This window comes from Crotalus tigris, unplaced genomic scaffold (genome assembly GCF_016545835.1).
Source record: "Crotalus tigris isolate CLP2741 ecotype Arizona unplaced genomic scaffold, ASM1654583v1 scf7180000017831.1706817, whole genome shotgun sequence".
Lineage (NCBI taxonomy): Eukaryota > Metazoa > Chordata > Lepidosauria > Squamata > Viperidae > Crotalus > Crotalus tigris.
The window spans coordinates 1042372-1069297 of NW_024096660.1; the positions used below are offsets into that span (position 1 = coordinate 1042372).

At 37.9% G+C, this 26926-nt stretch overlaps 1 long non-coding RNA gene across 1 annotated transcript in view; it reads left to right on the forward strand.

The window, feature by feature from the left end:
• LOC120307826 overlaps positions 1 to 23260 on the forward strand; it is a 29486-nt gene extending 6226 nt beyond the window's left edge. Inside the window, exons 2-4 of the long non-coding RNA XR_005556663.1 lie at positions 18640 to 18743; positions 19711 to 19851; positions 20820 to 23260. This is a non-coding gene — a long non-coding RNA (uncharacterized LOC120307826). The remainder of the gene's footprint in view (positions 1 to 18639; positions 18744 to 19710; positions 19852 to 20819) is intronic.
• The last annotated feature ends 3666 nt before the right edge of the window (positions 23261 to 26926 follow it).

Consider the following 26926-nt stretch of genomic DNA (forward strand, 5'->3'; position numbering starts at 1 on the left):
AGGATATTATAGAACTCAGAAGAACAGTTAATTGATTAAGTTACTTCTTAACCATTGCATATTCATGAAGCAGGGTTCGAGAGATTTTTCTTCAAAGAGATTAATGAAGTATGGGATGCTTCATACCAGAGTGACATTATTTTGGACTGTTACTTATATTGGGGAAAAAAGGCACAAGTGTCTCTGGTGGCCTAAGCAAATTTATTGGTGCTTGTTGATTAAGAACTGAATAATCTACATTGCTGCTTATGCTGATAAAAATCACATAAAAATTAACTGCTAAATCAAATGTACTGCTATTTAAAAAAATCACACCCCATTCATCCTGCTTTACGTCTCTTTTATCTAGCATATGTGGTTTTGTGTGTGTACGCATATACACACACATATACATACATAATTGTACATATACACACACTCAGAGATACCCTGACACTATCAAACTATTTTTAGTTTCCTTCTGGGTATGTTTAGAACAAGCTTTTACTGTTGCCATGCTGCTATGGTGACTGTATCCATGTAAATTGACATGTTTATACTTGTTTTAAACACTTTCAAGGGCAAAGGCAATCAGCCTCATAGCTTTTAATGTTACTAGTTTTTTTTTTAAATATTATTTTCAATTCTACTCCCTCCAGGACCTTTCTGATCTGGGTCACAAATGATTTGGGAACTTGCATGTGAAGGCTCTGCTTTCTGGTAACTGAATGCCTGGGCAGACAGGAAGATTTGACTTTCAAGACTGAAGCATGGTTGAATAATGCAATAAATGGGAAATCCAGTTTCCAGTTTAGTTCTTCAAGGGCAAGCTATTAAACAACATGCTGGTCACCTGGAAGCTTTTCAAACACTAGTTTAGCAATTCACAAAACCCACAGAGCTTCATATGCTTTGCCATTAACATGCCCTTGAACGAACGCTGAATGATTTCCCCAGCAATAGCTTCCTCCAGAACTGTTTGTGTTACTTAACAGTATTTGAGCCTGATTTGATTTTCAGGCACTGCTGAATCCTAAATTTAGATACTAGACACCCTGAATGATACACGATGGATCACTTTCCCAGTTCTCCCTAGCAACCAACCTACTTCTTTCTCTTGCTATGAGTGGTGGCAAAACACACAAAAAAAGGAAGAACAAAGAACATGATGTGTCTTTTCTGTTGCTATTCTAATAGGGACCTTGGTTAACCCAAAGTATATTTACAACTGTTACACAATCTTCAGCAACATATTATGTGGTCTTCATTAGTCAGGAAGATGCTCTGCTTAAAAGTTTATATGGAATGCTCAACATTCTTAAAAGGAGGGTGAGTTTCCTTCAATGCTTAGTGAAAAAAGTTTGTCAAAAACAGATCATGCCAGACAAACCTTATTGCATTCTTTGACCAGGTGACAAAATTGATGGATCAGAGGAATGCTGTGGATATAATTTACTTGGATTTCAGTAAGGCATTTGATAAAGTAGATCACAACCTACTACTCAATAAGATAGAAAAATGTGGGTTAGATAGCATCACCACAGATGGATTCGTAGCTGGCTGACCGGCCATACTCAGCGTGTGGTCCTCAATGAAACCGCATCTACATGGAGGAAAGAGTGTAGTGGGGTGCCCCAGGGCTCTGTTCTGGGCCCAGTGCTCTTCAACATCTTCATCAACGATTTGAATGAGGGGATAGATGGGGAACTCATCAAATTTGCAGACGATACCAAGCTGGCAGGAATAGCCAACACTCCAGAAGACAGGCTTAAGATACAGAAGGATCTTGACAGATTTGAACATTGGGCACTATCTAACAAAATGAAATTCAATGGTGAAAAAAGTAAGGTTCTACACTTAGGCAAGAAAAACCAAATGCACAGGTATGGTATAGGTCACAGGTCGGCAACCTGCGGCTCCGGAGCCGCATGCGGCTCTTTGAGCCTTCCCCTGTGGCTCCCAGCCTTCTCTGCCTTTGCAGAGAGAGACAGAGACAGAGAGAGGCAATTGCACTTCCCTGCTTCTCTCTCTCTCTCTCTCTCTCTCTCTCTCTCTCTCTCTCTCTCTCTCTGTGTGTGTGTGTTTTGTGTGTGTGTGTGTATGTGTATGTGTAAAAGAGAGTGCACTCACAGTGTTCTCCGAGGAGCTGAAAAGCTTTCTGGGCGGAGCTCCTCCTTTGCTGCGTCTCTGAAGGAAGCAGGAAGGGCAGGAGAGAGCTAGCTAGCCCAGCTAGGCTGACTCAGGAATTCTGGGAGTTGAAGTCCATTAGTCATAAAAGAGACGAGGTTGCCTACCCCGGAGGTTGTTGGACAACAGCTTGAAGCTTGCCAGGTGAGCAGCAGATAGGAGGGGGGGGGAGAAAGAGAGAGAGAGAAAGAGAGAGAGAGGGAGAGAGAGAGAGTGGGGGAAGAGGAGTGGCAGACCAAGGGCAGATAGAGAGGGAGGGAGAGAGAGACCCTTTTGACATCTAAAATGAAGATAACACTGCATATATCCTTTTTTTTACCTGTGTGTGTATGTAATTTTATTCTCTTAAAGCATTCTCTTGGTGATCATTGTTTTAATAGTATGGATATTCCCAAGAGTCATATTTTTACTTTTATTTTTAATGTGTATGTGTGTGTGTGTGTGTGTGTGTGTGTGTGTGTATATATATACACATACACATACACATACACACACCTATAATAAAGGTAAAAAAGGATATATGCAGTGTTATCTTCATTTTAGATATCAAAAGGGTTTTGCGGCTCCCAGTGTTTTGTTTTTGGTGGGAAACGGGTCCAAGTGGCTCTTTGAGTGTTTTGGGTTGCCTACCCCTGGTATAGGTGGTACCTTGTTCAATAGTAGCAACTGTGAGAGGGATCTCAGAGTCCTAGTGGTGTCACTAGGTGCTAATATTGAATATTCTTGCTTTGACAATATATGCAGAACTGTCTGGTATTTTTAGAGTTAAATCAGGTGACAATGAAAGGAGAGGAGAATATAAGGAAAGCCCGGGAAAAAGAAACGGAAGTAAATCTTTGCCCTCCAAGGTAATTGGAAGATGTGAATCATGACCCCAAAATAGGGGAGGGGAAATACCTGGAATGTTATGTGCAAAGGAAGGGAAATTCAGATCTTAGCATCCACCATATTGTGCTGACATCTCTGTAATACTGTAATACTTTTTAGGTTGAAAAAATGCCTGAAAGTTCTTTGAAGTGTTTCGTTAATCAGACACATGACATTGGACAATCACTTAAATATGAGCTAGCAGTGTGCTGCAGCTGCCAAAAAAGCCAACACATTGCTAGGCTGCATTAACAGAAGGATAGAATCAAGATCACGTGAAGTGTTAACACCACTTTACAATGCCTTGGTAAGGCCACACTTGGAATACTGCATCCAGTTTTGGTCACCACAATGTAAAAAAGATGTTGAGACTCTAAAAAGAGTACAGAGAAGAGCAACAAAGATGGTTAGGGGACTGGAGGCTAAAACATGAAGAATGGTTGCTGGAATTGGGTATGTCTAGTTTAATGAAGGGAAGGACTAGGGGTGACATGATAGCAGAGTTCCAATATCTCAGGGGTTGCCACAAAGAAGAGGAGTCAAGCTATTCTCCAAAGCACCTGAAGGAAGGACAAGAAGCAATGGATGGAAACTAATCAAGGAGAATGTATATATGCTATACACTATACTATATGTATAATTGCAAAATGATGGTTTGAGATCTGATTTTGGAAAGTTAGAAATGGACTAAGAGTCTAGATGCATTTGAAGTAAGATTTTGGAATGAATTAGAAGAATACTTCCCATGGGAAAATTCTTTTGATTTAATGTCTCTTTAAAAAAAATGATAGGATGAGACTTTGAAGGTTAGAACTAGAGAGATCTAGAAAGAACTAAAGATTACTATTAAAGAAGTCAAATTTGTTGTGCTAATACAAAATGGAGCAAAATATTTTAGGACTGGATATACTGAAGGATATTTTTGAACAATGGACCCAGAAGTTAATTTTAACAGTGACCATCTCTGTTGATACTATGTTGAAAAGATGTTATAGAAGAGGAACAGGTTTAACTAAACAAGACTAAGACTGGTCTGAAAGTGCATTTAAAAATGACAGACTCCAAGAATAATATGAAAAAAGATTCTGCACTGGACAAACAAATAAATTGGTTTACGTCTTTTTTTCATTATTAAAAGGGATATATAAAAAAACAGAGTGACCTAAATAACTATCCTGTATTGAATTTACAAAAGAGACTTGTTAAAACTTTGAAGAATTTTCTAAGAAGGGACAAAGAAAAAACAAAGGGACTAAAGATCAAGATTGTTAACAGAAGGAATATAAAGTTGATTTATTGGATCAGATTTAAAATAGAAATATTGTTATCTCTGTAGCCCTTAATGATTTTTTGCTGATCAGGACTGAAACTGAGAGCTTTAGAGATTTGCTTATAAATAAGAGATGGGATATGGGAAGAAAAGCTCATTTGTTTTCTGTTAAGACAGTGGTTCTCAACCTTTCTAATGCTGCGACCCCATAATACAGTTCCCCATGTTGTGGTGACCCCCAACCACTTATACTTCACTGGGTACCAGGGGTGTGGCCAAAGAAAAGGGGGGAAAAATGGCTGACAGCCTTGTTTGGCGACCCCCGTGAAATGGTTGTTCGACCCCAAATGGGGTCCCGACCCACAGGTTGAGAACCACTGTTAAGAGAAGCTGATATTTTGCTAAAACTGTTCATACTTTTTGTGATGAAGAGGGAAGTCATTTCTTTACACGTTCTTTTTCTTGACTATATTCTTATTTTTTTCTTTCTTATATTTTCTTTTCTGCACCTGCTATTTTCTTTTTTATATTTTTGTTTTTATTAGTTTTTATCTTTTTAATTTTAATTAGTGGAATTATTATATACAAAATTTTCGGAAGAAAAATAGAAACTTTACCAGAAGAAAAGGAAAATATAATTAATTTAAAATAGAATATTGACATTTATAAACTGAATAATGCCAAGACTATAGTCATAAAAACTCAGAAATCCATTGAACATAATAGGATTTATTTTTTGAATAAACTTGCCTAGACATATGTAAACATTGTACATAGACAAGCAGTATTGTTATTAATAGGTCAGTTTCTACTACAAAATTAAACCCCACTTTTCAAAAGTTCATAATGGACTTGTCTAAATAGCTTTTTTAAATTCCTGGGAAGGGTCACCTATGATCTCTGTACATCAAGAGTTCTCACACTGGAGTATGTGGGCCTGAACAGAGGCTGTGAAGAAATCTGGCGGGAATGAAATATTGTGAATTTTTGGGGGGAAATGGCTTTAAAACTGTAAACAAAATTAGTGCTTGACAAGAGAATAATCTAATGGGTTAGGAAAATGGAAGAGAAGGCAAATTCATCTTACTTTTATGTTAAATTACATTTTCATTAAATTTATTGTACAAGAAAAACATTTGTATGTATTTTAAATGCAAATTAAAAACTGTATAATGTTCTGTGCTTTAATTATGATTTGATATTTTTTTAAAAGAGGGATTGACTTAAATGAAGTGGGAAGGCATGAAACTTAAAGGGGACATTTCTGCTATTAATACCTATTTGATATCAGTTTATTACAGCCATATGGCCAGAAAGAGTAAAAAATTCAGTTGTAGACTACATATATATATGCACTACATATATGTATATATATGCACTGAGCATGATTAATACCTATTACAAATGACATTCCTCTTTCTATTCTTTCTGTGAATGTCTAATTGGGAACATCCTGTATAAACAAACTAGCTGAATTAAATTTGGGAATGCAAATATGTGGAGACTCTTTGTTCTCTCTTAATATTCTTTGTTCTCCCCCAAAAAACAAGGGAACATGATAATAGAAAAGCTGAGGTCAGTAATCCCAGTATTAGTGACCTTTAACCTGTGGTCCCAACACTGTAGGAACTGAGCAAGGGATGAGAGATTTGGTTCTTAAAACCTTCCTTCCTTCCTTCCTTCCTTCCTTCCTTCCTTCCTTCCTTCCTTCCTTCCTTCCTTCCTTCCTTCCTTCCTTCCTTCTTTCCTCCCTCCCTCCCTCCCTCCCTCCCTCCCTCTTTAATTATATCTGAACATAAGCAGAGTATTCACTCTTTAACCAGGGTTAAAATGAAACAATATTAATAATTAGAAACAATACTAATAATCAAAAATCCTAATTTGCTGAGAAAGTCTTTTAATATAAAATGTGGGCATCTCCACTTCAGTTCCAGGTTTCTTGGAACAGCTAGAACTTGATGGCCTTCCTTTATTCCAAAATAAATTAATAGTAAGCAATTAGTATTCTTTGCCAAAATGGTGTCCATTATGAGACCAAAAGATTAACTTTAAGAATAATATGCTAAACTGAACATACAATCAAAGATACCATATACTCTTACTGTTTGATCACAGGAGAAGTAATTGGTCAACATTTTTCTGTTGGACTTATACTGATAATCCAGATATACAGTGCCTTCAGAAAGTATTCAGACCCCCTTCACTTTTGTCAATTTTGTTATGCTGCAGCCTGATTCTACAGTTGTTGAAATTCGTTATTTTTCTCATTAATCTACACTCAGTACCGTATAATGACAAAGTAAAAACAGAATTTTAGAAACGTCTGTAAATTTATTAAAAAGAAAAAACTGAAATGTCACATTGGCATTTAGTATTCAGACCCTTCACTCATTACTTTGTTGAAGCACCTGTGGCAGCAATTACAGCCTTGAGTCTTTTTAGGTATGATGCAACAAAAACCTTGCACACCTGGATTGGGGGATTTTCTGCCATTCTTCCTTGCAAATCCTCTCAAGTTTAGTCAGGTTGAATGGTATTGTCATATTGGACAGTGAAAATTCAGCCCAGTTCGGGGTCCTGAGAGCTGTGGAACAGGTTTTCATTTAGCATGTCCCTGTACTTTGACCATTGAGTTCTTGGTCACCTCTCTTACTAAGGCCCTTCTCCCCTGATTGCTCAGTTTGACCGGGCAACCAGCTCTTGGAAGAGTCCTGGTTGTGCTAAACTTCTTCCATTTTGAGAATTATGGAGGCCACTGTGCTCTTAGGAACCTTCAGTGCAGCAGAAATTTTACTGTAGCCTTCAATAGATCTGTGCTTTGCAATAATTCTGTCTCTGAGCTCTGCAGGCAGATCCTTTGTCCTCATGGCTTTCGCCTTGCTACAGTATGCATTGTCAGCTGTGAGGCCTTTTATAGAGAGGTATGTGCCACATTTCCAATCAGTTTAATTTACTACAGGTCGACTCCAATCAAGGTGTAGAAACACATCAGCAACGATCAAGAGAAATGGGAGATACCCGAGCTAAATTTCAAATGTTGTTGCAAAGGGTTTGAATATTTTTGCCAATATGATATTTTGGTTTTTTCTTTTTAATAAATTGACAGATATTTCTAAAATTCTGTTTTCACTTTGCCATTATGGGTACTGTGTGTAGATTAATGAGGAAAAAATAAATTTCAACAACTGTAGAATCAGGCTGCAGCATAACAAAATTGACAAAAAACTTTCTGAATGCACTGTATTTATATCATACATATTTATATGATACTGTGTATATACTATGTTTCTCTTGTGGAATTTACATGAATGCAGTGAAGGTGCATAGGTTAAATAAATTTTCAAAATTAACTTCAATAACTTGGTATCTTTTCACAGATACTAAATCTGCTTTCTTAATAACAAAACCTCCAGGAAGTTGCACACTTAGTATTACTGTAGGAATTGATTACATGTTTATATATTCATTCATTCTAATAATTTCTAAAATGTGTGACTAACTTGTTAAGAGGCGATAGTAAGCAAAAATTAGCCGTAAACATATTTACTCTACAGTTTATTAGATAATTATTTTGAACTATTTACATATTATGATGTACACTAAACTATAAGAGCAATAGACCTCAATAAACGTATTTAGAATTGATGCACTTTGTGTAGGAATGAGGAAGCTGTCTGCTGTCAACAGAAACAGCATGTTTTAAAAGAGGGAAAGAAAAACATTTATGTTCTGCAGATTGTTAGAAACAACATATCTTCCACTAGGAAACTCTATGCAATCTTCACTGAAATTAATAGCAACAATATCAGAGTATGAATAAATATAAAAGCATTTCCATTTGGACTGAATTTCAATGACACTTTAAGCATGCTCAACTATTCTTGAAGGACATTTTATAATGTGTGCTTCCTAATGAACATGGAAGATAATTACTTTAGCTGTATGTAAACATTTTGTGTTTAATTTGCCATATACTATATCTTCTTTTAGAAAGAGCCGGCATAGCCATACTCCACTGTGTATCAAGGCTGCAGCTGTGGAGGTGGTCAACACTATCAAGTATCTGGGGGTGCAGATACTAACAATCTAACTTGGTCTCTCCACATGCCATTCTTACTGATGCATGCAAACCAGCGTTAGCATTTCTTGCATTGGATGAGAGGAGCAGAGGAGCACATCTTTCTCTTTCTGTCCTGGCCACTTTTTACAGAGGCGGGACTGAGAGCGTCTTAACAAACTGAATCACTATTTGGTTTGGTGGCAGTGCCTCAGATAGAAGGGCCATACAGAAAGTGGTAAGGACAGCCGAGAAGATTATAGGAAGCCCATTTCCCATTATTCAGGACACTTCTTATAAGCTCAGAGCTCAAAGCATTGTTAGAAACCCCACACACCATAAAACAGACTTTATGGTCTGTTTCTATTGCTTCCTTCTGGGAGGAGGTTTCAAAGTATTTCCAGCAGGACTACCAGATTCTGTAACAGCTTTGTTCCCTATGCCATCCGTCTGGTAAACTCGCAAGATTTGTTTTTCTCACCATGCACATGTATACATCTGAACTAGATTGTGTTGTTTCTCTGGGTCATATATGTGTGTGTGTGTGGGTATATTAGCCTATGTTAAAAGAAAGAAAAACGAACACCAGGATAGAATAATTGTAAACAAGCCTGTGGTTAAAAAAATCACTAAGCTTTCGTCGGCCAGACTGCCAATGTCATCAGAGTTGGAGTAAAAGGAGATCTGGGAGCTAGCCTATATAACAACCTGCCTCTGCGCCCGGCTTCTTGAGCGCGTCATCGGCCCGTTGACTATGCTTATCCGTAATGCGCTGAGTTGCTCCGCATCTGGCAGCCTGTCCCTGGCCCCGATGGTTGTTCTTTGATCCTCAATCACTCTTCTGGCGCATGTACAAGCGCCCGGGGGGTGGCTGTCAAAACATCTCTGTGCCTTGTCTCCCTCCCCTCCCCTCCCCTCTTGGGGGGGATCTCAGATGCTGTTTCTCAAGCTGCAATCAGGGCACACTATCGGGCCATTATTCTCCCCCACTCCCAAGGCCGCTGTTATCCTGCCCGTAACTCCCCCACCCCAGTGAAGGATGGCTGTTCCGGTGTTCCTGCTCTTCGCCTCCCCCTCCCCCTCATTCCAGATCGCCTCTGTGTGTCTATCCCTGGCTCACGGCCGTGGCGTGCCATTGGTCCATCATCCCCTCCCATGGAAGTCGTAGCCGCCTCACCTGTAGATCTATCGCCCCAATCGTGTAAGGAGCTGTCCCATTGTTTCGATCCCTGGTTTCTCTCCCCTTTAACCGGGTCATCATCCTCTCTAAAGATCGTAGCTGCCTCATTGATCATTCTGCCGCCTCCATCCTGCACGGGATGGACCAGCTGTCTCCTCTGTGGATCACAGCGCTGTTTCTCCCATCTTCTGTGGGTATATGCATAATTATTTTTTGTCATGTTTATGTACTGTATATTGGAGATGGTGACCCTTTGAAAGCTGTATGCAACAAAATTTCATTTTAATGTATGCCGATCAGTGTACATTCAAAGTGACAATAAAGTTATTCTATTCTATTCTATTCTATTCTATTCTATTCTATTCTATTCTACATATGAAAACTAAATAGAAGTTGAAAGCACTACATTTTGAAGATAAAATGAATAAATGGTAGATTGAATAAAATAGATAAGCAAAGATTGAACCTACAACTTGATTTTGCCCTAAAGTTACACTTTCCTTTCACCTTAATTTGGGTAGTCTCCTTTTATCTTTCCTTTACAGACAAAACCAAGTATATGATCCTATTCTGGAAGATCCAGATGAGGGTATTAAAATGATGGTTTCTTTATTGAGATAATCCTTGATCTACAACCATTTGTTTGATGGCTGTTTAAAATTATGATGGTGCTGAAAAAAGTGACATAAGTCTGGTCCTCACACTTAAAACTATCCCAACATCATATGATCCAAATTTGGGCACTTGTTAACCAATGTGTATTTATGATGGATTATAGCACCCTGGGTCACATGATTAGCTTTTATAACCTTCCCTCACAACGTCAATGGGAGAAGCCTGGTTTACTTAATGACCTGGGATTTCCTTAATGACTGTGACAAAAAAGGTCGTAAGATCAGGTGTGACTCTCTTAACAACTGTGTTGCTTAACAAAAGAGGTTCCAGTCCAGGCTAGTTGTAGGTACAAAAGATACATTTTTCACCTGTTTTCCCAGGCTGGAAACATCCATTGCAGGCTTTTATCATAAAAGCAAGTACTTCTTTGTACAACACAAATAAATGGTGAAATTCACAGACAACTAATGTGGTCTGAAAATAAATTGGATGGTGTTTAGGTATACAAATGCATGAAAGCCAGAGCTATCAATAGTTACTGATTTTATAGGCATCTGATTCTCTGAATCATAGACAGAGAATACCTTAAATATGAGTTAATAATGAGCAACAGTAGAAAAGAGCTATTTGTCCTTTGTTCAATGTGTGAACTTCCAAAATGAATGTAGCTGAATTCTACCTTCTGCTGGACTGGAAGGACCATTTTCTGAGGCACCAAATTTCTTCTTACATTTCCCTTTTTCCTCTAACATCAGAAAATAAAACTATACTTGTCAGAATCTTCTTCCTGTGGGGCACAGTTACAACTGCACAACTGTGAATACACAATCTTTATTTTTAATGCTTAATCAGCAGAAGTGTACATGAAGTTACATGATATAAATGATAAGACCATAAATAGCAAACAGAAAGATAGCCTGAGTCTCTGACATTCCTGCAGTTACAATGCTATACATGCTATAGGTGTTTGCCAGTGTGACATGATTTACTCTATATAGAACACTTTGCACTGGGTATGTTTTATTGAATCTCATAAATACAGTAAGTACTGTTTTTGCCTTCTTTAAGATGTAACCTTAATGTAGATTATGCTGCAATATTTGCTCTACTTGGTAAACAAGAGCAGCATTTATTTTCAGCATGCGAATTCAATTGCCATCTGTTTATTAGCAGAATTTAGCAGCTTTGTTTTACTCACATGCTTCTGATACCATCATATGAGATTATGTTGCAAACAACTATTCAGGCAGATACTGCATTATTTATTGGAGAAGGTAACTAACCTTCAGATACCTGGTGAAGTCACCTTGATCTTGTAATATACAGATGCAGGAAGACAGAAATATAAGACTAGCTCATAGCAGTGAAAGTGGGTTCAATTGAGTTGAGTGGGTTCAAAGTTTCAGAAGAAATATGTAAACAGCACTGCAAGTTTCCTTGTTATCAAGGCATAAACCTGGAAGGTTTCTAGAAAGAAAATCAGAAAGTCTCTGTCCTAAGGCAGATGGTAATACATTGACTGTAAATTGATAGTAGTTCAGCTGATAGAATTCATCCCAACAAATCTTCCTAAAAAAAATTCTGTGAGAATGCGTTGGAGAGAGAATCTTGCTTTGAAAATAATTACATTTGGTTTTAGGCAGCTGCCAAAAATCCTGAAAACAGACCGGTGGAAGCAGACCCACGGTCCATCTTAATCCAGCATTTTGTTTCTCACAGTGGTCTGCTACCTGCATGAAAGGCAGAAAGTGGAGATAAACACCCCTCTTGCAATTGTTCCCTGCACATGGAAGGAAATTAAGGCGGCAGCCGTCAGCTATCAGGTGATGTCAAGACTAGTTATCTTAAGTAGATCTCCCTCTTAAATTAAGAAAATTAAATTACGACTGCAGGACAAGCCTACCTAAAGTACATGCATTTGTTTATAGAGAAAGAGGTAGGAAATAAAGGTTTTCTTTGTTTGAAACATGCTTTCTGACTTGTTGTTCTCTTCAAACCCTCTAAGAATAAGGTGCTCTGTGTACTGTATTTGTTGAAGTCAGCATATATTCATGTATGTTCTCCAGAGCACTACTGACTGTCCTTTAACAATGGTAAACCATACTGATACATTCATACATGGGATTTTTTTTAACAGGCATGTTTGTTTAGCAATCATGTTAACTAGTAGAGACATAACAAGTTGGGTTGAAACATAACATTCCCATTAGGAATTGGCAATGTAAGTTGAAAACTATGTTCATAACTGTTACCCACAGATTCCCATAAAGTTGGTGCTAATGTGGGTGAGTAAATAAAATGCTCTAAGCTAATATTTCATAGGAAGTTTCCTAATTTTACTGCAAGTACAGGTATCAAGCATGAGTTGTCCTTGAGTTTCCTATCACATTCTGTGATTTGTTATTCTATGTTGTTGGGTGGCCATACTGAGGGTGAGGGAGCATTCAAGTCTAAACCCCATCTTTGGCCCAATTGGTGGATTGAAACGATTTAGTGATCCTAATATTATTTCCCTGGAGTTCAGGCAAATATATGTAAGATATGTGTTTTATTCCCAAATAAACTTTTAATGTGGATGTAAGTTTGAACATATTTATAACTTCAGACAGTTCAGATGAAAAGCACTTAATTGAAATATGCCTTCTTAAGAACTGGACACAAGGTTTCATTTTTCTTACTCAAATTTAATAGAGGGAATATTTAACAAGAGAAAAACTTGTACAGCCATCTGATGTAATTTGCACTGCTAAAAGGAACACTCTGTAATATGTCATCTGGAGTGGTATTTTCTTTGAAGAAACTGTTTATTCTGGGAAGAACATATAGGGCCACAATAGGAAGACACTCATTTGAAACTAGAAGCAGTTACATTTGGACTATGTAACTTCTTTCCTTAGCATACAGCTAAGCATGCCAGATTTGGGCTGTAAAACTTCCAAAGCCATTAGCAGAAAAGAGAGTTTTCATTAGTTCTTTCCTGCAGTAACAGATCGGGTAGCATAATAAGACTCCAAGTATTACCAAGCCCTCTTACTTTGTTTTCAAGTATCTTGAGCACCTTTTATTCTCAGCAAAACGTTGTGCATATGATTTTAAAATTCTTTTCCAAGCCTTTTTTTAGAAACTTAGAAAAGTAAAAATACATGTGCCAAGTATAGATAAACTGTTGTGGTTATCCTCCATTTACTTGCCTCACTATCTCCCTTATCTGTCAGAGCCTTCCCTATGTAACATCCTCTAGTAGTAGCTATATGGGATTGTATCTCTCAGGATTCATGCTTGCTGGATGCCAGCTTGAAGAAAGATGCTCTATTATCTCATATAATTAGCTAGAGTGGTTCCAAGGCAATGTGTGTTAACTTTTGATTTTCCTTAGACCAATGTTTCTTAATCTTGATTACTCCAAGATATGTGAACTTCAACTACCAGAATTCCCCAGCCAGCCTTGCTGAAGTCCACATATCTTAGCATTGTTAAGGCTGAGAATCATTGCTATAAGACACACGCTGCTTGACCAATTCCTTTAATGAGGAAAAATCTTCCTTCTGCCCTTAAAGCAATAAGGTCTGGTCACAATAAGGATGACACAATGAACAGATTTTATTTGAGTCCAATATTTCCTTCAAAAACAACTCTCCCAAAACAAGGCAGTGGTAGCCATTATCCTCCTCCCAAGAGCATAAACTGTTGAACAGAGCATTGTTTTTATTATAAATAGGGCTTGCATTTTATACTTGGCACTTTAAGCTTTTCTAGTTTTTCCAATAAATGTAATGAAATATTTGTGTCTGGATCTTTGCCTACAAGGCTTTTAATTCTGCCAGGATAATGTCTGACAAGTATTGTTAAGTTAACTGAATTACAGCTACTAGATCGGGGTCACCCAAGTTTTTGCAGCCCAAATCTAGTAGCCCCAAAATGAAGGATCATGAACACACACAAACGATTTTGATAGTTAGCTCTCTTCTGGAGATGTTACAAAAGCAGATGGAAATGGAAGAATGGAAACAGAAACAATTCAGTCCAATTGATCAAATGTGAGGAGACAGCTGCAGATGCAGTATTGTGGGTTTTTTTTTCAGCACATACCTAGGATTGTACAAATTGTGATTTTTGAAAATATAACAAACATCAAACATTATTTCAGGTCAGTTTTCTAGCGCTTTTTCATCCTTAGTGATCATATGATTATTCTGACATCTATCTGCAAACAATAAAGGAAGTGTAAGATTTCATGTTTGCTTTTAATGCATGCACAGATAAGTAACACAGTGAAATATGTATATTGTGCTCTCCTGAGTGTTAATGTTTATAGCTACATTATTTTAAAATATAGCAAGTTTATTTATTTATTTATTTTTATTTTATAAATATATAAATTTTATTAATAAAGAAATAAATAAAATATAGCAAGTTGACTTGACATTTTGCCTCATTATTCTCAGTATCACCCCTGATGCTGGCCCCAAATCTTGCTTATTCAAGTTTCCTGAAAAGATATAGCGCAGTGGTTCTCAACTTTTTTAATGTCGTGACCCTCAACCGGTCGTAAGTCGAGGACTACTCAACCGGTCGTAAGTCGAGGACTACTCAACCGGTTGTAAGTTGAGGACTATTCAACTGGTGCAGCACCGTTTGCAGAATGGGACTTTTGGCAGGCTCAGCAGGCAGAGACAGCCTGGACAATTCCTATTAGACTCTATTCAAGAGAGTCTATTCTATTGGCTTTCAAAAGCCAATAGAATAAAAGGGAGTAGCACAGCTAATGAAAAGGGGAAAAAAAATGGCGGACTGCGTTGTTTGGCGACCGCCGTAAAATGGGGTTCCGATCCACAGGTTGAGAACCCCTGATATAGCGTAATTGCTGGTTCCTTTTATGGATTTTATATTTTGCCTGTCACAATGACTCTTAAAATATTGTGGAGCATATATATGGCATGAAAAGATTTTTGTAATTTGTCTTGTATATATTGAACGTTGTTGACAGTTAACCTACATTACTACAAGATTATTCAAAATATTTACAGTTGCAATATGTCCATAAATCTTGTTTTGTGTGTTCATGTGTGCATTCCCTGTGCTATTAAGTGACAGCAGTGTTATCAGAGTGAGTCATACAAAACCTTCCAGTTTTGGTGGGAATTCAGCAACAGGATACCAACTAAGTGGTATTCAAATGAAATGGAAAATGAAAATTTCAAGCACTTAATGACAAATCATAAAACGACGGCCAGTGTGGTGTGTTTCCAAAATTACACTGTAGATAATCTGTAGATAGGCAGTTATATATTCAATTATAAATTGTGACAGTGAATTCTCTGAATCAGTTATATATCGCATGACGTTCTTTAATTTGTCTGTTCTGAATCTGCACAAATTATTTTTGTATGCTGTTCCAAAGTTCTAATTTTGTAAGTGAAGAAAAACATTTCTCTCCTCCACTGTTTATACTTTTGTAAACCACAAGCAAACTCCTCTGAGAATATTCTTGTTTACAGACTTATAAAAAAGTTGCAAAATTATTTAGCATTTCCTGCTAAAGATGCTCTTGATCCTTTGGATTACATTTTTTTTCTGCTCCTGCTGGAAATGGGAAGACTAGAGGTATACTTTATAGTATATACTTTAGTATATGCTTTATTAGTATTTCAGATAAAACTGCTTTATAGCACTATTATATCAAGGCACTGGAATATTTGGCATTTTATTTCAAGCCCTCTCCATTCATTTCTTAACAAATGGACCTTCAACAAAATGTTGAGTTGAATCATCACTTTCTAACAGGATTGTTCTTCAGAGCCCCTGCAAATTCCTCTACCATCCTCTACTACATCTCCAGCTGTTCTTCCTTCTTTTTTCCATTTTTGTTTTTCATTAACACACAACATCCCATAATTATGGCAAAGGCTCAGTTCCCATATTCTTGGGGTATTTTGTTTCTATGTTGATGGTTTTGCTCCTTAGAGTTTTCTTTTTAAAAAATTGTTGTCACATGCTTTGGGGCGCTATCTAACAAAATTAAATTCAATGGTGAAAAAAGTAAGGTTCTACATTTAGGCAAGAAAAACCAAATGTACAGGTATGGTATAGGGCAGTGGTTCTCAACCTGTGGGTCGGGACCCCATTTGGGGTCGAACGACCATTTCATGGGGGTCGCCAAACAAGGCTGTCCGCCATTTTTTCCCCCTTTTCTTTGGCCACGCCCCTGGCACCCGGTGATGTATAAGTGGTTGGGGGTCACCACAACATGGGGAACTGTATTATGGGGTCGCGGCATTAGAAAGGTTGAGAACCACTGGTATAGGGGGTACCTTGCTCAATAGCAGTAACTGTGAGAGGGATCTCGGAGTCCTAGTGGACAATCATTTAAATATGAGCCAGCAGTGTGCTGCAGCTGCCAAAAAAAACCCAACACAATGATAGGCTGCATTAACAGAGGGATAGAATCAAGATCATGTGAAGTATTAATACCACTATACAATGCCTTGGTAAGGCCACACTTTGAATACTGCATCCAGTTTTGGTCACCACGATGTAAAAAAGATGTTGAGACTCTAGAAAGAGTACAGAGAAGAGCAACAAAGATGATTAGGGGACTGGAGGTTAAAACATATAAGGAAAGGTTGATGGAATTGGGTATGTTTATTTTAATGAAGAGAAGGACGTGGGGGGACATGATAGCAGTGTTCCAATATCTCAGGGGCTGCCACAGAGAAGAGGGAGTCAAGCTATTTTCCAAAGCGCCTGAAGGCAGGACAAGAAGCAACGGATGGAAACTAATCAAGCAACCTAGAACTAAGGAGAAACTTCCTGACAGTTAGAACAATTAACCAGTGGAACAACCTGCCTCCAGAAGCGGTGAATGCTCCAACATTGGAAGTTTTTAAGAAGAAGCTGGACAGCCATTTGTCCAAAATGGTATAGAGTTACCTGCCTGAGCAGGGGGTTGGACTTGATGACTTCCAAGGTCCCTTCCAACTTTTTTTTATATTATTATTATTATTATTATTATTATTATTATTATTATTATTATTATTATTATTATTATTATTATTATTATTATTTTCTTGATAATTCTTTAAGAAAAATAGATATTCCAAAGCAATGTATATTTGTGTGATATCAAAATATTTTAATAACACAATGGAAAAAATGAAACAAATTTTGATTCTCCTTGAATACATATACCTATAGTGGCCAGATAAGGGATGATGTGAACCTCCAGCATCCCTTATCTTTGCTAGAATGGTTGGGGCTTCGAAGAGCTGTGATTCAATATTATCTGAAGGGCCACTGATTTGACATCCTTAACTTAGGCAATGTAATATTTATTTATTTAAAAGATTTTTGTGGATACCCATATCACAAAGTAGGGTTTCCTTCATACCTGTAGGAGATGACCAGGCTGAGCCCGAGAGCAGGGTCAAATGCATCCTCATGTTGGAGTCCAGCCTAAGTCCAGCCCACCTTGAAATGCGTTGACTCTTATCTGGCGCCAATTTGCCTTGACCATTAATAGATAAGATTCTTGTGAATAGGTAGCATGAAACAAACTCGTAGTGGAGTAGAGAAATGATAGTTGGTCCCATAAAACCAATAACCACATTTATTGATTTTTGGTGCAATATATTATATAACTTAGGTCTGCTGAAATGTTGTTGCTCCTGTTCCTAGTACTTCTTGTCAAAAAGGGGATTACCTTAGAAATTCAGCTTGTTTTTTATAGTTTGATTAATTAGAACACTTTTCCTTCAAATTTTAAGATGACAAGTTTGCCTTTTCCTTAATAAATGCAGAGAGAATCTCACAACCCAGCATCATAAAAGAGAGATTTTTTTTTAGGATTTGTGTGGGAAGATTTCAATCTGTAATAACAACTTTAGGGTGACACAAAGTAATGGCAGAAAAAAGCAAGGTGGCAGAGAAGGCTGAGTTATCCAATCTTTCATATATTTTAAAAGAAGAAATTGAAAATATTCTCATCAGTTTCTCACACAGAAGACTTTAAAATTTTCTGGATTGCCAAGCATCTGATCCCTTTCAATACAAAGCCTAATTCCTGAAGCACTTTTTCTCCACTTACTCCATTGTACTCCACTCATGAAAACAATATGGAAAGGAAATGCATTTAACTTACTTCTAATGCAACTTAAAACATTAATCAGGGTGAGTACAGTTAAGATCATTATTCCCCATATACTTCATAGTTTTCCACTTCTGTTATTAAAAAATAAATTCTGAATCTTCCTTCTGGAAGCATGCTGGAATTCAAGGTTGCATGGGAGGGGGAAAGTGCTGCTTTGAGACTACCGTACATGTCAGTTAATTAATTTGTATGCTGCCTATTCTTGAAATGTTGTGCATCCCTGGCTTAAACTAATGGTTTGTTGCAGGGCCCACTGTCAAATTAGGCATTCTTGAATGTTTTCTGAATATTTTCTGATTGATCCATCCATCTGTCCCTTTTTCTGCTCTTATCTTAAGGAAGAAAGTGATGGAAACAGAAGCCAATTTGAAGAAGTCAGCAAATATATGAGAAAGTTGTCTATGGAAAAGATATTTTTGACCAGGAAATGAAATTGAAAATGGTGGGTATTGGAAGATTTTCTGGCCTGATTGTTCCATGTGCAAGAGAAGTCAAAAGGCCCCTTTCATTAGGCAAAGTGATCAGCAGCCAAAAACAAGACAGACGCTCCTGAACTCTTTGTTCCCAGCTCTTAGGTGGCTATGGTGCAGATACAACAGAGATTTATTTATTTCAATTTCAATTTATGTGGGTGCCCATCTCACTTAAGTGTCTCTGGGCACCTCACGATTTAAAGAATAATGACAAACTCGTGTAAATAATTGAAAACAATTAAAATAACAAAAAACTTAAATATCCCATTGCCAGCCATCATGTCCATCCCTCTGCCAATGCTAGGGGAAAAAGTTAACCACCAATCCAATCTGCTTATATGGATACTGCAGGTCCCAGTCCACAGTCAGAAAAAATATCTCAGACATGATTCAGCGCTTCACCTGAAAGGAAATAGTTTTGAGAATACCTAAGCTACTGTACCTGGGATATGAGCAAATGAATCAGACCATTGTGACATAGACATAGAATATATGGTTCTATCACAGTTTCTGTGATATTTTTACGTATGTCTATCTGTTTAGATTTTAACTATGAGAATCTGCTTGGGGTAATAATTAAGGCACCAGGCCTTCACAAATGAGGAAACTGTGAGTTCTACTCCTACCTTAGGCACAAAGCAAGCTGGGTGACTTTGGGCCAGTCACTCTTTCTCAGCCCTAGAATGAAGATGGCAATGGCAAGTGACCTCTCTGGTTTTTATTTTTTCCTTTTTCTTGCCAAAAATCTGCAGGGACCTGCCCAGGTATTTATCAGGAGTCAACAATGACTTGAAAAACCAAAAATAATTAAGATTTTAACCAAACTCTTTAAACATAGCCTTTTAAAAAGCTATGTGGTTAAACACAGTTATTCCAATGAGTCTGTGATATATTTGGTACGGATTTTTTGCTTCTCCTTTCTCCCTTGCAATTCAGGGTTGGACCACTGGAGCATCGGCCTCTAACCTGGTGCTTTCCAAGATGTGCTAGGAAACTAAAAATCCCAGCATTCTCACCCAATAAGACTGAAAGTGAAAAGTGTGTTGCAACATACTTAGAGAACACCAGGATGGGAAGGTAGGACACTGGCCCTCTTTTGCTCTGATACTACTTAAATATATGTAAACATACCGGACAGGATTCCCATGTAAGACTATGTGGGAGAACAAATCAGCATGTGCCTAATGTTCAAGGTCAGAGACTTTCTCTTCATGCAGCCCACATAACGTGGAGGTGGATGATGCTGAGATGTGAGGACACCATTCGGCTAACCATCTGAAGAAACAAAGTGCTAATTTCCCAGATTCCTTAGTCATTTATAACTGCTAATGCATAATACAGGGTATATGTTTGTGAGTGAGTCATCCTTGGGTGCTGTTAAAATGCTAGAGAAAGCAGCAGGGTTTTTCATAGAGCTTCAGTGTTCTCTCCCCCCCCCCACCCTGCTAAATTAATCTGGCACCTAGTAGGAGCCAGCAGTACTTAATAATTACATTATCTTTTAAAGCTGGAGATACAGCAGAGACAATAGATGATGACAGTTAAGGATTCAAAGGTCAGCAAATGCCTGCCCTGGCTGATTAATACCTTTGTCATTTGTGTCCCCCATTTTAAAATTTAATTAAGTGCTGGGCCCTTGCTCTGTTTGTATTTTTCAGTGTGTGAAAGGGGTTGTTTGGAATAGTTTTTCTGCACTTTTTTTGGAGCTAATCCTCCAGAGTTCACAGTCTAATCTCCTCTAAATCAAAATTTTGTGAGATGGGTTATGTGCCATCTCACTCCATGGATGTCATGGTTAAGTGAGGATAGGGACATCCTGAAATTATAATCTCAACACTTTAAATACTCTGCTTTCACATATTTAGGGATTAGAAATTTATTCTATGTTGTAAATGATCACATTATGTCCACACCTTCCCATGATCCACATTGTTGGTTGCAACAAATATGGCCAATTATGAGCTTTAGTTCAAAAATATTTATTTACTTATTTGCAATAATTGATAACATAAGTCCTTCTGTGACAAATGTCTTATCTCCCACAGCTTCTATATCTCTAACTGCTGGAGGCTTCAAGAAAGTTCCAGATAACCTACATGTCACCATGAGTCACACAATGCCTTCAATAAACACCATAAAGTCAGAAAACAATTTTCAAGCCATTTGTACAGTACTTAGTGTAATGTGGGCGTTCTTCTTGTTGTTGTTTAAAAAAATATTTTATTAGAATTTTTTCAATGCAGTAAAAATGAACAAGCAAAAAGAAAGTAAAAAAAGAATGCAGAAATGAAAAAGAAAAAAGGGAAAACACAGAATTATGCCTTCCACTCTTTCCTCTATCACATAATTGTCATCATAATGTTTCCTCCATCCTCTTCATCCATCTTTAGTCCCCAAATCCTGAAATCATCACTTTGGTCTCTAAACAAAAGACCATATAAGGTTAACAAAAGAAAACTCTTGATCTATATCCAATGTCTATACATATTGCCTAAATGACATTGCCATATCAAAGGTTAGGCATGTGTTTGTACCACTCCTCCTATTGATCTGATTTGGAAAGCAATCAGGAAATGAGAGCTAGATGTTAACCTTTTCCTCACTGACCTATTATCCACTCAAAATGATATTGTGGTAATAGATTGAATATGGGCCTAATTGTAAAATGTTGTCAGCATAACAAAAATGCATAGTTCTCCTACTAAAATTAATCTTCTAATTTTAAAACAGCTTATTTGAGTAGAATAGTTTGGAGAAATTAAGGTAGAAATAAAAGTTTATCCACCAAGGTCTCCTGCTCCAGACCTTACAAAGCTGGGCCTCAAATTTCAGCACCACTTCTTCTTGTGACATCATTATATTACTAGATGACTGCTTGGGTCCTTTTGGAAAGTTAGGTGAAGGAATTACAACTGCAAGCTCTCAAAAGTTGCTTAACCATCCCTGGAGTACAAATAGTCCTTGCTTAATAACTACAGCTGGGACCAGCAACTCTGTGACTAAGAAAAACGTGATGTGACCACAATGGATTTACATCCTTACTTCCACTGCAGTTGTTGAATGACTCACCTGCAGTTATTAAGCAATTTCTCCTTTTGACACTGCTTGTCAGACGCTGGTTGTGAAGTGCACAAATGGCAATCATGTAACCGCATGATGATGGGATGATCATAAATGCTTGCCAGTTGCGAAGTACCAGAATTGCAATCATGTGACTGTGTGGATACCTTGACAGTTGGAAATGCAAGAAAGAATCATAAAGTCACTTTTTTCAGCACTGTGATAACTTTAGACCGTCCCTAAACAGGGCACTCATTAAGTGGGGCCTACCTATCTGTTGTTCAGTTGGTCCAGTTTGGTCTAGTGGTTAAGACACTGGTTAGAAACCAGGAGATTGTGAGTTCTAGTCCTGCCTTAGGTACGAAACCCAGCTAGATGACTTTGGGCCAGTAATTCTCTCTCAGCCCTACCTACCATAGAGTTGTTGTGGAAAAAATAGGAAGAGGGGTATTAGGTATGTGTACTGCCTTAAATTATTTATAAACATAATAAAGGCAGGGTAAATAAATTAATAAAATTAGCTATGGAAATGATTTTATATATTACATGGTCATGTATCTGTGTGACAAAATCACACCTACCTATTTTAGCATGGAAATTGGAACATACTGACCGCTTAAGTGTGGAGTTTGGAGTAAACTAAGTTTAAAGTTGCTTACTGGTTTTAAAAAAGGAACCCAAATAGTTTCTGTGTTCCTTAACAATTACAGGAGTTTTCAATTCCAGGTTTCCTCTCCTGGATGAAAGGAGATGAAAACAGAATTTGGCACAAATCTAGGAAGGCATTCTTTTTCCTGTAGTAATAGTACCTAAAACAGCAAGTGATGCTTTCAGCTTGCTTCTTAATTCTGTGATAACTTCATCTTAAATGGAGGCCCCCAAGATTCAAGAATGACACACTATATTATTTCTGAGTGGTTGTCTTTGTTGTTCCTCACCTATAAACAGAAATCTTGCCAAACTAAAGCAATTACTTGTATCATTAAAGATATACTCTGAGAATTGCTAGGGAAGAGCCATCATAATTCTCTTTCTCCCAACCAAATTACCTAAACTTTGCTGCATCTTGGCCCCCTGGCATGCATCCCCTTCATGCTGGGAATCCAGACTATACTACACCATATAGTTAGATATTTAATAGATTTGGTACTAATATGGAATAATGAAAAATCACTAAAATAATGATGTGTCTGCATAATTACTCGAGTAATGCTGTGTTAGCAATATGTGACTAACCAAATGCGCATTGCACTTGGGAACAATATATGTAGCAAAACTCTCCATTGTATGCCTGTGAGAAACTAACCTAATGTGTATTAGAATGTGTAGTCTTTTGTTCCTGAGAAAAAGAAAGTATAAAACTGAAACCTGAACCCGCCCTCGGGGTTCAGAATTGCTGGTTGCTTTTGCTTCTGAACCTGCGCAATAAATCTCTCTGCTAAACCCTGTGGAATTCGTAAGAGTCCTTGCGTTTTTCTACAAGAGTACAAATATGGAATTCATATTTCTTAAAGGGATGAGTAGTTACATTTTCATCTATAGGCATCAATTTCAATCTGGACAAAAAAAAATAGTTCCATTAAATCTCAACTTTTTACATTTCTATAGTAATATACAATAGCCATTTCTGTATCGGCAAATCAGTCTAATCGGTAAAACCCAAAATCATAATATCATTTTTTCCACTTCAAGCACAAAGTCCAGAAGCGGTTTCCAAGTAGAAACAAAAGTACTTACGTTCTTTTCTTTTATCAGCACAGTCAATTTGGCCCTCTCTGCTCATTCCATCAGCTTTTGTAACCATTCGTCCATGGTGGGAATCGAGGCATCCTTCCACTTTTGTGCATAGAACAACCTTGTTGCCATCACCATATATAAAATCAGACTTCCAAATTTTTTCCAGTTCTCTTTCCATTAAGCCCAGAAAGAAAGCTTCTGGTTTAATCTTTATGTTCACTTTAAGAATTTTCTCCATTAATATATGAATCCTACTCCATTTTTAAATGTATTTTTATTCGGATTATTTTTATCCCTTTTGAAGCACTTTTTTCTCCATATACGCATCTTGATTTCCTTAAATTCCCTTAAAATTTCCCTAAAATTTCTATTCTATGTTTGTCAGGGTTTATTCTGCCTTACTGTGTCTTACTGAATGAATTTTGGGGAGCAGCCACACACACCTTAACCTTGATTTCCACATGCAAGCTAACTAAGAAGTAAAAAGGCACCAGTGCTGGCAGTGTCTCTCTCTCCAACAATCTATTAAAGTAGCTATTCAAACTTCAATTTGAATCTTACTCATTGTGTAAGGGATGTCAAACTGCTGGCTCATGGGCCATATGCATCATGCCAAAACTGCGCCCACCCCATTTCCGGCAATGGGAAAAAAAGTTGCAATACGTCGTGACACATCATGTGACATCACGAGTTTGACACCCGTGGTGTCAGGTGTCGCTCTCACACATTCATTTGATCCACATATGGTTTTCTAGCTACATGGGATTTATGATTCTTCCTCAGGCTTATGGAAAGGCTGATCCAGCATCCACTTTTATTTACAGCTATAACTTCATTAGGAACTCATTTAGGGCTACCTCCTAAAATCAGGGTCTTCTTAGTCTAGTTCAATCTATTTCCTCTGTTTTGGGGAAGGTTCTGAAGAATAATCCCTTAACTAGAGGTACATCTTGCCTTAAAAATGGCTGAGTTCTATAGTAGAGGGCACCAATTTTTAGAGACTGTGGACACATGGAATCTTATCATGGGGGGGAGGGCTTAAAATCAATGCTGTGATGAGCAGGGCTTTTTTTCTCATAGAATGCCCAGAACGGAGTTCCGGCACCTTTTTTGGATGGAACCTCGTAGGGTAGGCAAGGCAGGTTGTATGATGTGTGTGAGTTCTGGCACTTTTTTTTTTTTTTTTTTACAAAAAAAGCACTGATGATGAGTATGGTGTGTTTGTGTGAGAGTGAGTGAGTGAGTGAGTGAGTGTGTGAGTGAGTGAGTGTGTGTTTGTGTGAGAGAGATAGAAAAAGAGAATGGCTTGAATATGTGGATGTATGTTTATTTACCGCAGCTAAATTGGTGAGGAATTGGATGCTCCCCACTAATCCCTGAAGCTGCCAGAATAGCCTACCACCTCCTTGCCTGGACACATTTCCAGACAAAGCAGGGGACTCCAACCTGTGATGACCCAGGGCCCCGAACGGAGGCAAAGCAATTAACTGGTCAGAACAATTGTCTTTGTAAGCACTGCCAATGTTCACCCAACAGCCCCCACATATGCTGGCACATATAAAACAGTCAACGAAGTTAAACAGTTCTTTAAAGTAAAAGAGATAACAAACAAAGTATGATCTTTTCAACGCCCATCTTGCCTGTAACCTGCAAACTGCAAAACTGAGGACAGCAAGGAGAACTCAGCAGGAAACAAACTTGATCCAAAATACAAAGAGTCCAGGTACAAGAGCTCACATCACAAGAGTTCACGTTTGTTCCCAGCAAATGCCCCACCCCACAGCGTCTCCTTGAATCCTACTCCCCAAGTGTACCTTGTGGAGTGGGGCGTGACGCTCTCCCCCCAGCAAGTGAGCCTGCCTCCGTTGTTCCCTCCTCCTCTCTGCTCTCCTTGCTCTGGGATCTGGTGGGAAGGGGCCTTACTCCTCGCCTGAGCTCTGCCTTCCCTGTTCCAAACTTGAAGGCCCCTGCCTGCTTCAGCCTGTTCCTCCCCACAGTCCTCCGAAGCCACAGACACCCCCTCCTGGGCCTCAACAGGGAACTCCATGTCGTCCTCAGTGCCAGGCTCGGACAGAGGCATGACACAACCTCTCTCCCTCCCCAATTTATTTTCTAAGAATGTCTTAGTTCCCAAGCCATGTTCAGAAGTATTCCTGGAAATAAAAGTAAAGCTGGAAACTTCTGCTTTGTATGAGTAGCATGCCATTTTCTTGTTCTTTAATCATATTTGTTCTTTTAAAAATCTTGAGAGAGTTTGGAAGGTGCCAAGCATTTTGGTGCCCAGAGGCATTGGGCTGGGGATCCTATGGCAAATAATTCCTCAAAACAATAATGATTTCATAGTTATCTATCAAATGTGCACAGCTTAGCTGGATTATTAATCACCACAAAAGTCTGAAATTGAAGTAACAATACATAGAATTTTGCATACACAAACAACTTTTGAAATCTATTCTTTTTTTTTTTTTTGGCTTGGGAGTGTAGCTTTAATTTTGGTGAAGTACCACAAATCTGATAAAAAATCATGTCATCATCCCAGAATTCGCCAGCTAGCAAATCTTGTGTTAAGCTATATCCCTTAAGATGTTAATCATATAATTCCCTTTATTGGAATATTTTCAGAATATTTTCATTGTCTGTTTTCTCATGATGAAATTTTGCCAGCAGTGAAGATGTTCCACATTATTTGAAATCATGGCAGGATAGAAACCTCAGCCAATAGCAAGGGGTGGGGGGGAAGGGGGCTTAACAACTGGCATAATGTATAGAAATAATCCTTTTCTGGAAAAGATTTGAACAAATGTCAGTGTATTTGTTCCATTATGTAGGAAATCCCTTTGTTTACTGCCATTCAACACCTGATAAAGATTCTCTATAAGTATGGAACACTGTTATAGAATTACCACTGCGATGAAGATAAGTAACACAGTACTTATTGTATATCTGTAATTGTGCAATAATGTAAGGGAATAAAAATTTCTTTTTAGACTCCAATAAGCTATGCTATCAGATAACGTCCCCTGCAGAATTCAAATAACAATGCGTGGGAATCACAGATTTTGGAATGTCACAATGTAAACAAATGATGTAAAAAGTTTTTTGAAAACAGAGCAGACAAAAGATGCCCCATGGCTCTTTTGCCATTTCCTTTCCATTCTCTGAACCATCCAAGCAATGACATCACTAGCTCTATGCCTTTCTGCAGAGAATGCATTGTATGACATGGATGTACATTTTCTGGAAGCCAGATGTTTTGGTTTGTGTAAATAGCCATTTATGCTTCTGTGTTTGCATCAACAGCCTACTATCTGAACATCCTGTGAAGTCACACTTGCTTTTTACCAACTTTGATGTT